The sequence below is a fragment of the Homalodisca vitripennis genome, chromosome 3 (assembly GCF_021130785.1).
Source record: "Homalodisca vitripennis isolate AUS2020 chromosome 3, UT_GWSS_2.1, whole genome shotgun sequence".
Taxonomy (NCBI): domain Eukaryota; kingdom Metazoa; phylum Arthropoda; class Insecta; order Hemiptera; family Cicadellidae; genus Homalodisca; species Homalodisca vitripennis.
In genome coordinates, this window is record NC_060209.1 from 109124735 (window position 1) to 109137988 (window position 13254).

Consider the following 13254-nt stretch of genomic DNA (forward strand, 5'->3'; position numbering starts at 1 on the left):
TTATGAGAACCATTTGCTAAAACATTTCCTTTGGTTTCCTTAGGGTGAAATGAAATGAAAAAAGGCTTTATCTATAGAGACGAAGTTATGGCTTAAAAGTCCTCTCTTCCACTTAACCTCTAAACTCAAGTAAAGAAAATAAAATATAATAATCCCTATTAAATTATTGTAACTGCATGTAGTAATGCCGTTTATTCATCACGGATTCAAAATAAAATTTACTTTTAAAAATTTAGAACTTGGAATTTCGATTACACTCTAAGAAAAATCTCTTTAATACAATATACAACAAAATTATCCCATCCTTATAAAGTTAATTCTCCATTCACTCAGCTTACATGCAGTTACCTCAAGTGCGACCGTTACTCCTGCCGAGCCCGCGGCAGAAATCCGCTAACTTCGGCTCCAAAGCGATCGCGTTTGCAATAATTCTGACATTATCTTGGAGAGCGTTCCACAATCGATATGCGGGAACAGTGAAAATTGTATCATATCAAGATTTTCAATGAATTTGAATTTATAATAAACATCCACCTTTATAAGTTCTACGTGTACCTATACCAAACTTAAAAACGTAATTTAAGGCCAATTAACTTGGACAACCTCTATGGATCATTGCATGCTAGAGACAAAGTAGAGTAAAATTTACTTATTTTAAATATAATATAATATAATATAATAGTAATATAAAATAAATAAATATAAATATTTTAATATGATCGTTTAGTATTATAAACATTAGGATTACACACCAATGTACGTAATCTATTAGACAAAAAACAAGAACAGAAAACAAAACAATATGGTTAGTAACAATAAGCAAAGTTCCAATTTAAGAAAACAGATAGTCAAATTATAATAATTTATTCTAATTAAAAATTAAATACTTAATGTTATTTCATTAAAAACGAAACTAAATTATTCATAGTCAATGTTGTTAGAAATGCATGAAAAGTGATTGACAGGGAGCCCTTACAAGCTTAGGGCGCATTCCTCCCGCTACTCTACTCGTGAGCTCCATACAGTAGTCTTCACCAACATCACTCTAGCATCCAACGGCGGCTATTCAGTAAACCGCTTGAGACCATATTTTGTAGACTGTAAAATACTACACCAATAACTGACGTGTGATTTTTGTAAAATAAAATGTTTTTAATGAGATAGTATACGCTTAGTATACTATTGTATGTTTGATATAAATACATGCTGTGGTGTAATCGTATCCTGCCTGCTCTTATGGCAAATTAGAGTAAGACAGTGCCCAAACGTTTTATCATGTTCATGCCATACTTCACAATGAACAAAAAGGGAGATATTTTAGTTTGTGTTTCAGCGTTGCAAGTACTTCTTGTTAAGTGAAGTTTATATGAAAAACTGGACTATTGCCATATATAAAGATGATGTCAATATTATATACTGAGGTGCTCGCTAGTTTATACTATATCTATATAAGTGTTGATATTTGAATTGTATACTATAGTTATAGTTATTTTAATCTTATAACGCGTTTACCTTTATAGGGTTGCAGTACAAGTGTCTTTTGTGTGACCTTATATACTGTGGCGCACTCTAGTGAAACTAATATTGTATAGAATAGCTCTGGTAATTTTATATTAAATTTATTACATTATAGACATTATTACACGTTAGAATCTAAGGGTTGCGTTAAAAGCTCGCTTTGTATGTAATAAAATTATTGGCTGAGCACTAGCGAAGCCTAGAGTTGGAGGGACTGGTAAAACTCCATTTCTGATGAACTGAACGGAATGAACTGATATAAAGACTTGAAATGTTGCATGAAGCTTCATTTTTATATAAAACTGAGTTCGGTGATGGTACACGTCACTCTATGGAGTTTAGCTAAGCGTTACTGTACACATATGTCTATAGACTTTTTATATGCAATAGTGTTTGCGTACTCTTATCCTCATATTGCGGCGATCGCTAGTGAAGATTTTAGTACCGTATAGTATGAATCTTGTTGTATTACTCTTCTACACTGTAGCCCTAACTATATTTGCAATAGTGTCTGAATATAACATGTTCGAATATAAAGGATACGTATAATGTTGTGGTGTGTTTCCAACATTGAACATTGCATTCACTAGACTAATTGTTCATATATTGTAACATAATAATAATATTTATTATATCATATCATTAAATTACCAACTCAAACGAACGATTACTTTTTATAAATTATTGTAAATTATAATTTACTGATGCTATGTTATTACTCAATTACTAAATTCTTAAAATTGACACCGTAATGTTTCGGAAAGACGCCAAAGAGACGAAATTAGTTAAAAGCTAAATACATAATATAAAATATATTTTGATTCTTTATATGAAGTTGTATGGCATGGATATAAGTAAGCGTTACTTGCACCATGATCATGTACATTAATTGTAAAATTTGTTATATTTTAACAACACCCCTGGCTTGCTCCTGCACTACAGAACGGACATACAGTACAACTGTATAAATCACTCCTTCCCTGTCACATAATAAGTTGTGAATAATGCGAACTATACTCTGATTCCCATGCTCGGTTTCAAACTGTTTAGAGATAATGCAATACTTTAATATTGCAAATCCAATAATTACTGTGCTGTATATTGTTAAGGTGACAAATTTCGACCGCCACATTGTTTCTATTATTTTTAAACAAAAGTTATCTTAAAAATATAATTACGAGTGAGAGTAGTAACATTTAAATTTATTATTGGGAATCAAATAAATTTTAAGACAATATGAATTAAATTGTCTATGAATTACTCGTACGATTATCAGTGCTTAAACGATTAACAGAACATAAAGTCAAAAACATCTTCACAACCACTCTGACCTAATTGCAGTTCTGTAAGTCGAATAAGTTATTGCTGTCCTCCTTGTACTAAACAAGATTTAAAGATATTGTATTTCAGTAATCTAAGACAAATCCGTTATTGCTCTTACGACTAACAAATTGTTTTATTACTCACTGTGACTATTGTAAAGTAATTGTTGGATTTGTGTCTAAAATTTTGCTATTATTTTTTCACTATATAAATTATATGTTATTCAAAAATATTACAATGTATTATCACGTGAAAACAAAAGACCATTTCTGTATTCATTGATCTAAACATCATTAGTATAAAAATAAAAAGTATCTGTGACACTTAGCAAACTTATATTGCATCCAATTGCTTTTATTAATTTGTTTATAATTAGTTTCAATTAATTAATCACCTGTAATATCAGAGAGTCTTAGATCAGAAACTTGAAGTGATATATTATATAGTTTCATTAATATCAGCCATTTTCTGAGCATCTTACTTGAATATATTGATTTAAACTTTGAGAGAATAAGAATAGATAACACATACGTTTAATGGACATAACACGTTGTGTTTCCACACTTTGAATGTCACGAAAAAATAGAGCAGCATCCGTCTTTACAAATAACAACGTTATTATGTTAAACATCATTATAGATCAGACAATGAACTAGTATATTTTAAGAATGAAAGATAAAAGGTTCGAAACGAACTAAGTTTGTGTGTTTTTATTAGAGTCATTTGCAAAGGTTATACATGATAAACAATGCAATGACTATTAAGGTAGTAATATATCACAGGTAAACATATAACGGGAGTAATTTGAGAGGTAGGATAAGCAATAAAAGCGTAATTCCAATGTTTTACTACATCGTTTGTTTCATGAATATTTAGTTTAGTTGATAGAGTTCGTAGTAGTTCTTAATGTACAATTCACGTTAAATTATAGCTTTAATATTACTTCAATGTTTTAAAAGTTTATTATGATATTGTAGCTAATAAAATAATTGGCTGGGTGTTAGCTAACCCTATCACACATGGGCTGTAAAAATCTAATTTTTGTCTGTCTGTCTATTTATATCACTACCCACACATATCTCGACATTACACTTTATTTCTACATAGATAAATGAGTTCTATAGTAATAAATCGAATTGAATTGAAATATCTTTATTCATATTAGTACATAACAAGTATATGAATGGTGTCAAACATTCACAATAAAATAACAATTATATGTTTCGCTAAGGATTATACTATAATTGTGTACTGACTAATATGTTCTTACCTTAAACAATCCAGCAAAAACAAATTGAGTAGATACCTATTTTTTGCATGCCCATCCATAGAATTTTATTGAACACTTTTGAAGCCTTTCAGGCTGACTCACTATCTCACTTGTTTACCGGGGATGTAACAATGTCATACGGATTGTCTGTCGTATTACCTGTGTGTACTGAAATGAGCGACAAGCTTGAAATGTTACATTGATTCTCAATGAAACGTGTTACGGGGCACGTGGTGGGACGTACTCGCTCGTATTATAAAACATAATACAATATAAGAGTACATATAACACACCATGTGCAATAATACTAAATACTGATACTAATTGTAATATTCTCAATAAGGCGTAAAATTAACTAACTTTTGTTTATAGATATTCATTAATATATTCATTGATTATTGGCTATTGTATAACTACTATACTCACATCACTAGCATAAAATCTGATAGGTTGAATTATAATCGTCTATTTTCTAGTGGTTCAGTAACGTACGTAGAACTTGTAGTGTATAAACGCACAGCCTACTTTTTCATTAAATCGATACATGTAATTTCCCCTAAAAAAACATTATTCTGCGATTGGTTTGGTGGGGGTTGAAATGGAACGGTATCGAGAAATGGTTAAAAAATACTACACAGTATTTATATGCATGGGTGACGAGCGGTGGTGCTATGAGGTCAAAGTGTATGTATAGAGCGGTTGAATGTGTTATTGTTTTTTGTTTTTTCCTCTTTTACATTGTTTAATAATGACCTATTGGCTCCTTTTCTTTATCTTTCATTAAGAATTATATTTTGAAGTTCATGAATTATTTTGTGTTAATTAAACAATGTTTTATACATTTGATTGTAAAATATAAGTATATTAACATTTTACATGTTTCTGTATTCAATTATTGTACATTTTTGTACATGATATGAGACTGAGTAGTAGAGAGAGCTTTATAGCCTACACCTCTTAATAAAGACATTTTTCATTTCATTTTGAAGCTTCTCAGTAGAATAAATATTACTGTATTTATTTCAATGATTGCAACCAATTAATTAGGTATTTTTGTATTAATCACAAATCTTGTACACCTTTCACTCATACAAACTTTATTTGTGATTTTATTTTATAATTAAAAATTAAATTACCTTATCACTTGTTTTAGGACTATTAAATAATATTATTTTGAGGGTTTTCGAGAAGCTTTCACCGTAATTGAACTTTGTCTCACTGGACCAGAACTAAGTCACTCTCTAGAGTAATCCCACGGGAAAGTCTGAAAATGCTCACACAGCTATACGAAGTAAGAACACAATGGAATTATTGTTTTCTATCATTTATAAAACTCAGGTAATGTGTTTGTATGAACATACAGAGATTCTACCTATAAACTGAAAGTAAGTACTACAATTTCCTATTGTACAAATATTAAATATTTATTGCGCCTAAGCTATTTAAATTGTTTTACATTAAATATAATTCGTATTTACCATAATCAATAAATTATTAAATATATAAAAGTATGTCTAATGGAATTTCATAAACTCTTGTGACTTATTCAAGCCCTGAAGCATCGGCCCAGTGCATAAAATATGGATTACTAAGGATATTATAATTGATATAACAGTTGATAAGAAACAGTTGATCTTCCAATGGCAATTTTACTTGGCCTTTCGGGTCATAAATTTCCTCAAGAATCTATGCTAAAGCTTATTTTGTTTAATTATTCATTGGGCTTTAGCATAGCGTATCACTCGAGGGATGGAATAATTTAATTTATGTCTGTCTGCCTGTCTCTATGCCTCTCTGTTCGCTCAATAAATCGAAAACGAACTGACCCTTACATTATACAGAGTATTTCTCTTGAAGCTTCATATCTGAAATACAACATCGAGTTTAATGATGGTACATGTTACTACATGAGATATGCTTGAGCGTTAAGGAACATGTTTGCACTGGCATTATCCTTCTAAATATAGTTGAAGGCAACAACAAAAATTGCAGAATACTGAAATAAGTAAACAAACTGAGTAAACAAATATAATATTTTAACATGTGATATATTAACAATAATCTAGCATAAATATCCGTGTGATATATAAAGAAAAGTTCCATTTGTAGGCTTTAAATTTTACTTCATTTACCTATACACATTAATGACATCTATTATAGATCATATTTATCCATGGGATTTAGTTGAGAATCACTGAAGCCTGTCACTCAGCACACTTTATCTATTATCTGCCGAAGCAATGTATAAGTTTCATTATCTTATAATCATCCGTCTGATCATCCACCCACAGGACATCTGGACAATTAAATAAGCTATAAACTTGAAAGCTTGTCTGCTCCCTCCACGATATATGTTACTCGTCACTTAGTGTGGCATACAGTTTCAAATAGTGTGTTCAGAAAGGGAATGTAGTTTTTGTAAACTACTCTCCACATGGGTCCTATATAGGGCGGGGCTCTGTATTGTCTATACTTCACATCAACTCATTAGATGAAAGGAATTCTTGTCTAAATTGCTTTTGAACATAATAAGAAAATAAATCAATAAATTGTGTGTGAGCCAATGAAAGTATGCAACAATCTGTCGCTCTGATGGATGGCGAGTTTTAAGGAGGAAATCAGTATCACAAGAAGAGGATAGGTAGATGTATGTATATTTTTGCAATCGTACACAGGTAAAAGACATTTTTACTGTCTGCCAAAATATCTAAAGAAAAAATTTGACTTCAAAATTAAGAAATGAAGAGCGTGAAAATACGTATACCTTGGTGTATGCCATCAATTATTGTTGATATATTCAGTTATTGATAAATATAGCATTTAAGCATTTTCTACAGAAGATTGGCTAAGTTGATCATTAGAACTTTGTAAATCTTAAAATGTATACATCTAAAATAAAGTCGTGTTAGACCATTCAAGAATGACTATATCAATTATCTAAATAGCAGAATAACTATTAAAATATTGTAAATATTTAGCGGAAAACAATCAGGTAAATAGAAGTTTTTACATAATAGTACAGAATTTAAAACGTCTGTTAAATTGAATTGCATATTTTGTGTGAACATTGCTTTAAAATCACCACAACTATATGTTAATTAATTAATTGGTTTAATTAATTTAGCAAATATTCCCTATTTTTTACAATTATGGTCTTGAAAGCATAGAGTAAGCTTCATACTGATACACATAGCACAAAAATTTTCCAGACAAAGAAGTAAAAGTTTTTCAAAAATGTATAATTTTAACTCTAAATTTTAGCAAATATAAATTAGCAATCCTTGGTCAGTACTGTAATGCAGATATAAAAGATAAATTAATAACTTAACAATCACTCTAAATTTAAAGATTGGTGTAGAACCCATCTCAGACCTTTGTATGAGTATACATTTCATTGATCAGGGAAAACAAGGCAAAATAAACTATGACTAAGGTAATACAAAAACTAAGGGAAAACTATGACCCGAAAAATATTAACACCGGAATAAATTATAGTGGCCATAAATATGATCATAATGAAAACTCAACATCGGCGTTGGAAAATAACTCACTTGAACCAGAAGTGCTTATAGACGTGCAAACGCTATGAAATTAAGTGCGAAGCCGCGGGTAACTCTTAAATTAGCAATAAACATTCATTTAAAACTTCCGGTTTTATAAACTCCACTGTTCTGATGGAGAGGTGATAGTAAAACCAGTGGAATAGTTAAAAATTTGAAAAAAGGAAACATTGTTATGTCTGATACGGGATGTAAATTATGAAGGAATATTTAAATATTACTTATACTAAAAATTTATTACGATTTAAAATTGACAATGCAACTATCATTACATTTTCCCTCGACAATACAGTGTGAGTTTAATTTTAATTAACACAAATAAATTATATATAATTTATTAAGCGACAAATAGAATAAAGTTATTTAATGAATAATCAAAAGGAAAAGTTTTTTTTGCTATTCTGTTAATTGGAGAGGTCTTATAGGAGTACGAAAACGCAATAAAGGGTCCTGACAAACGAGGTCTGAATCCTCGCAATTTCCGGATTGCAGCACAAACCCCGGGCTTTGTGGAAGAAAGTATAGTAAATAACTGCCTTAGTTTGTTTCATTTTGAAAGCTATTGGTTGAACTAATTGGTTCTGGAATTGTCTTGATTTTCCTGGTCAAATCCCTAACATTGATATAAATGACAGAATTAGTATGATGGCATACTATTACACACACACACGCACGCACACACACACACACACACACACACACACACACACACACACACACACACACACACACACACACATATATATATATATATATATATATATATATAGTTTGCTTCTTTAAAACGCATATGTGACAGATACGGCTAAATACAAAATAATTGAATCGGAAAAAGTAAGCGCTCTGTGGTGTAATGGTAGCACATTCACCCGGCAAGTGAGAGATCCGGGTTCGAGTCCCGGCGGAGCAGGTACTTTTTGTGATTCAATGTTTATTGAAATTAAATAAGGCTATTGCCATTTATACAGTTTAATGTAAATAAAAGTCGTTTGACAGATATTTGGTCTTCCGATCATATGTTAGTTTGCTTCTTTAAACGCATATGTGACAGATACGGCTAAATACAAAATAATTGAATCGGAAAAAGTAAGCGCTCTGTGGTGTAATGGTAGCACATTCACCCGGCAAGTGAGAGATCCGGGTTCGAGTCCCGGCGGAGCAGGTACTTTTTGTGATTCAATGTTTATTGAAATTAAATAAGGCTATTGCCATTTATACAGTTTAATGTATATATATATATATATATATATATATATATATATATATATATATATATATACAGTAATATGCCATAATATTATACTTTGCTTTAGATTTAGGTTTTACATACAATAAATTTGTTTTACGTGTATTTTTTTATATGCTGCAATAAAGGCAGGAGTTCGCAACCTCATGTGTCACGCAACAGGCGTGTTTTGAATTGTTTGCAAAAATTGTTGACTACAGCTCATAGACAGGCAACCTAAACTCGGCAGATGGAAGATAACTTGCACTAAGTGACCCGTCAGAACGTTACGGAAGAGTTAGTGCATAGACGGATATACGGTGGTAAGGAGTATCTTGTAACTTTTTTACCCTATAACCAGTAGAGTTTTTCATTTGACCAAGAGGATACTATGTACTAAGTTTCAAGTCTCTAGGACCTCTCTGTCAAAAGTTATTCCTGTACAGACGGGCATACAGATGGACAGATATACAGACCTCACACCCAATAGGGCTCTTTCTTAGACCAGGCAGAACCCGTCCCGTGTTCAAAGTTTGAAGTCTCTAATTTCTTTCTGTCTAGTATTATTGCACGGTCAGACAGATAGAAGGTAAGATAGAAAGAAACTGCAATTATTTTTCTAATTTAAACACGTGACACTCTTTCTTGGATTACACCCTTTCTAGTACACCCTTTGGAAGTACCAAATTTTAAGTCTCGAGGATCATTCTATTTATATTGGGAAAACGGACATAGAGACGGACAGATGACACGATTTCAGTAAGGTCCTGCCGGCTCCTTAATAATCAATTTAAATAAATGTTTGCAAACTTTCCTTGTGAAAATAATAGTTATAAAAAGATTTCACCATCTGGTCCGGATAAAATCATGCCTGTTTTCTAACAGTTATGTCATAAAACATGTTCATATAAATAAAAACCAAAAAAGTTAGCGTAGATTCTTAACGCGACTATGAAGTATACACTACGTACAAAATTCTGTGTGTTTAGTAGCAGGAAACAAGATAAATTTCTATCACACTTTATAATAGAACGTATTATTACCATCAATTATCTTTTATTTTTGTGTAGCAAACCCAAATGGTAGCATCTTGAGTAGCAACCAAGATCCTGTTTGTGGACAGTTGAGTTTCCATAAATTTCAATTTCAAAGTCAGACGATTTCGGAATTAATAAGCATACAGGAATTCAGATAATTTCAATCCCTATGAGAAAATAGTCAGTAACAGTGCGTTTCGTAGAACCGCAATCACTCCCCTTACGCAGTTGCTATAAAATGTAAATAAGGTTAATCACACAAACATATATTACCACACAATAAAAATGGTATGGTTGTTTATAACCCTTACGTCAATAATGAATACAATTATTTCAAACATAAAAATCAGTACGTCAATAAATTAAACACGCCCGATACATATTATCAACGAAAGGGACAGTAAAATGAAGACCATTACATACTGATGCTAAATATGATGGACTTATTCCATTAAATAAGTAGATACAAAGCCAAAAATCCCTTCACGTGTAATAAATGACTTTGAAATCTACACACTACCTGTTTAAAAACACTTCAACCTTAATGAATTCGACTGTAAGGATTAATGTATTTAATTTAATTAGTTAATGCTTATATTTTATATTATGGGTTTTCCTCAAAGCACTCAACAAGAACGAACATCAACCAAAACTGTACATCAAATGAATTTTAATTCAATCTTCATTTCTCCTATTACACAACAATATGCATAAAAGCAATGACATATAGATTTGTCCATACATCCATGAATCCAAGTACATCACAAAATAATAACTTCTACATGAGAAAATTATATGACAATATAAACATAAACCATGGAAGGTTCCCTTACTCTACATTTAATAAATAAAGAAACAAAGAAAATCCCCATGTTTTGCACCCAATAATACAACAGTGCAGGAAATTCAGGTAAGAGAAGGTTAGAGAGAAAGTTCTCTTTCTTAGTGATGTGCGCTGTAAAGTTATCAGTACTCTCGAGAACAGCAGCAACCGAGATAAGAGACGTTCAGACAACTCATGCGGAGTTTCTGTCACATTAGCGACTTTCACTGGATTATCTGTACAGACGTTTGTGACTTGACTTTGTCAGGTAGAACACAGATGGATTAACGCTTGCATGATTTCTATCTAAGTAATCTTTCAGGTAATTTATGAAACGTGAGTACATAGTTTACATAAAATACCACTAGAAAGTCAAACTATATAAATGTAGCATACTTTTGTGTTCCTGACAAGGAAAAAGTAATTTAATCAACTCTCGCTACCATACATTACGTTTGGGGAATGCCATCTAAAAATCGGTAAAATGTAATAAATTCCATATTTAAATTTTATATTTGAAGAATGTTATGTTTGACTTGGAGTACAGTGTAAGAAAGAGTTCAACTAGTTTTTTTTATACTATTATACTTTAGATGTAATAACTTAAAAACTCCGTGACAAATGGAGTTTAAACATATCAGAAATAAACAAGCGCAGTGAGGATTCCCTCACTTTGTGTTTGGTTTCTTGACATAATATTTCTTAACGTTGAAATACTCTCCTACCATTTCATTCTGAAATTCTATGATTAAATTTTCAATACAACCTTCTCATTCAAATTCCATATTACCCTAAAACAGAACACCATCGAATTCAGTTAAACAACATAAAAGTTCACAAAGAGCAGCATTACACACGCACATGCGGGGAAACCCTGTTTTACAACACTGAACGCCTGTACGTTACCTCCAAATGTGCTAAGTCAACTTATACAGTAACAGCAAAGATGTCAATAGACACATTCTAAAATAAATATGTATTCTGACGCAATACAAAAAATTCATTAAAGGTGGGGAATCTCCGCATCGCGTGTCACGTAGTGTATTTGATTCTATATATTATATTTCAATTATTTTGTATTATTAAATTTTAAGGACTGAGGCTCAATATCTATCATGATAAGTGAGGTCTTGGATAAACAACCTATATAAATAGGCTGGAAAACAATGCATATTTTAATATATTAATTTAATCTCGTATCCCAATTTAAACTCTTATAAACAGTGGAGGATATATATATATCAGATAAAAATTACCAATGACAGCACATATAAGGTGATAATATTTTTTATTCCTGCTGTCCATTTAGTTGTGTACAGCTACATCCTCTGTACTGTTAAGTACTTGAAATGAATGTTCCTGTAAAAAAACCTAGTTGGTGAATACTATAATGCTTGTCATACACTACTTCATGGTTTTTATATCACCTGCCGTGTGTCACAAAGTCTATAAAACACTACAGTATCAAAATAGTTGAGTCTAAAAATAGCTAACTGAATTTATTTTTCATCTATGACCTCTATTATCGTAACAAAAATATATAATCTTAATTTTAAACTGGATGAAGTTAAAATTTTCAGATATAATAATATGAAATTCTTTCTGAGTTGCGTCATAATACCAAATGACTTTTCTTCTAAAGGCATCAAACGCTCTTAGCGTGTTTGATTTTAACTGGTATAGAGTTTTAAGTCTACAAATTTCGTATCAGTAACTGTAATTTGAGAATAGCTTGATCCCATTTCTAATAAAACACTGTGACAAATCCCTATATGTTAAACACGAGGAAAAAATCAAAAAAACAGTAACTTTGTTTATCTGAAGGGTAGTATGAGGTGGAACCAAAGTGTTATTTATCCACTTTTCAAAAATGTTGGAAATTCGTTAATATATTTTTTAACAAAATTGTTATTTTATTAACTTAAAACTTTAACCAAAACCTGTATGAAGGATAAAAGTATTTTTTTAAGAGTCTGAAAAAGTATAGTTTGTAACTGGAACATGGATAAGAGACGTTTTTAAAATGTATGAAGCCATTTTTACATGGATAAGAGACATTTTGTTTCTGAATTAACGGACTCTGAGATAAAAACCACACAACTATTCACGTGAAAACGTCGTTGCAACCATTAGGCTTTGAATTATTAATGATTCACATCCAGCTGTGCACGTGTACGGCTTTATAAATAAACGTCCATATTTACCAAAATGCCACCAGTATTTGAGCAATAATAAGACTTTTGATTTGCATACATAACACCAAACATGTTGTGACAAGAGAAACTTTGGAATTGGAGTGACCTATGGCCTTTGCAGGCAAGTTACAATAGACTTTTTAAAATTGGACATCCATATTGCATCTGGTTTGTAGTAAAAGGCACACTTTGGAACTTAAGGTACTTTAAAGGTAAACTGTAACAAATAAAACGGACGTTATAGAGAGATATGCAAGGAAACATTGAGAATGAAAACCTCAATTTCGAAACAAGTGGTTAAAG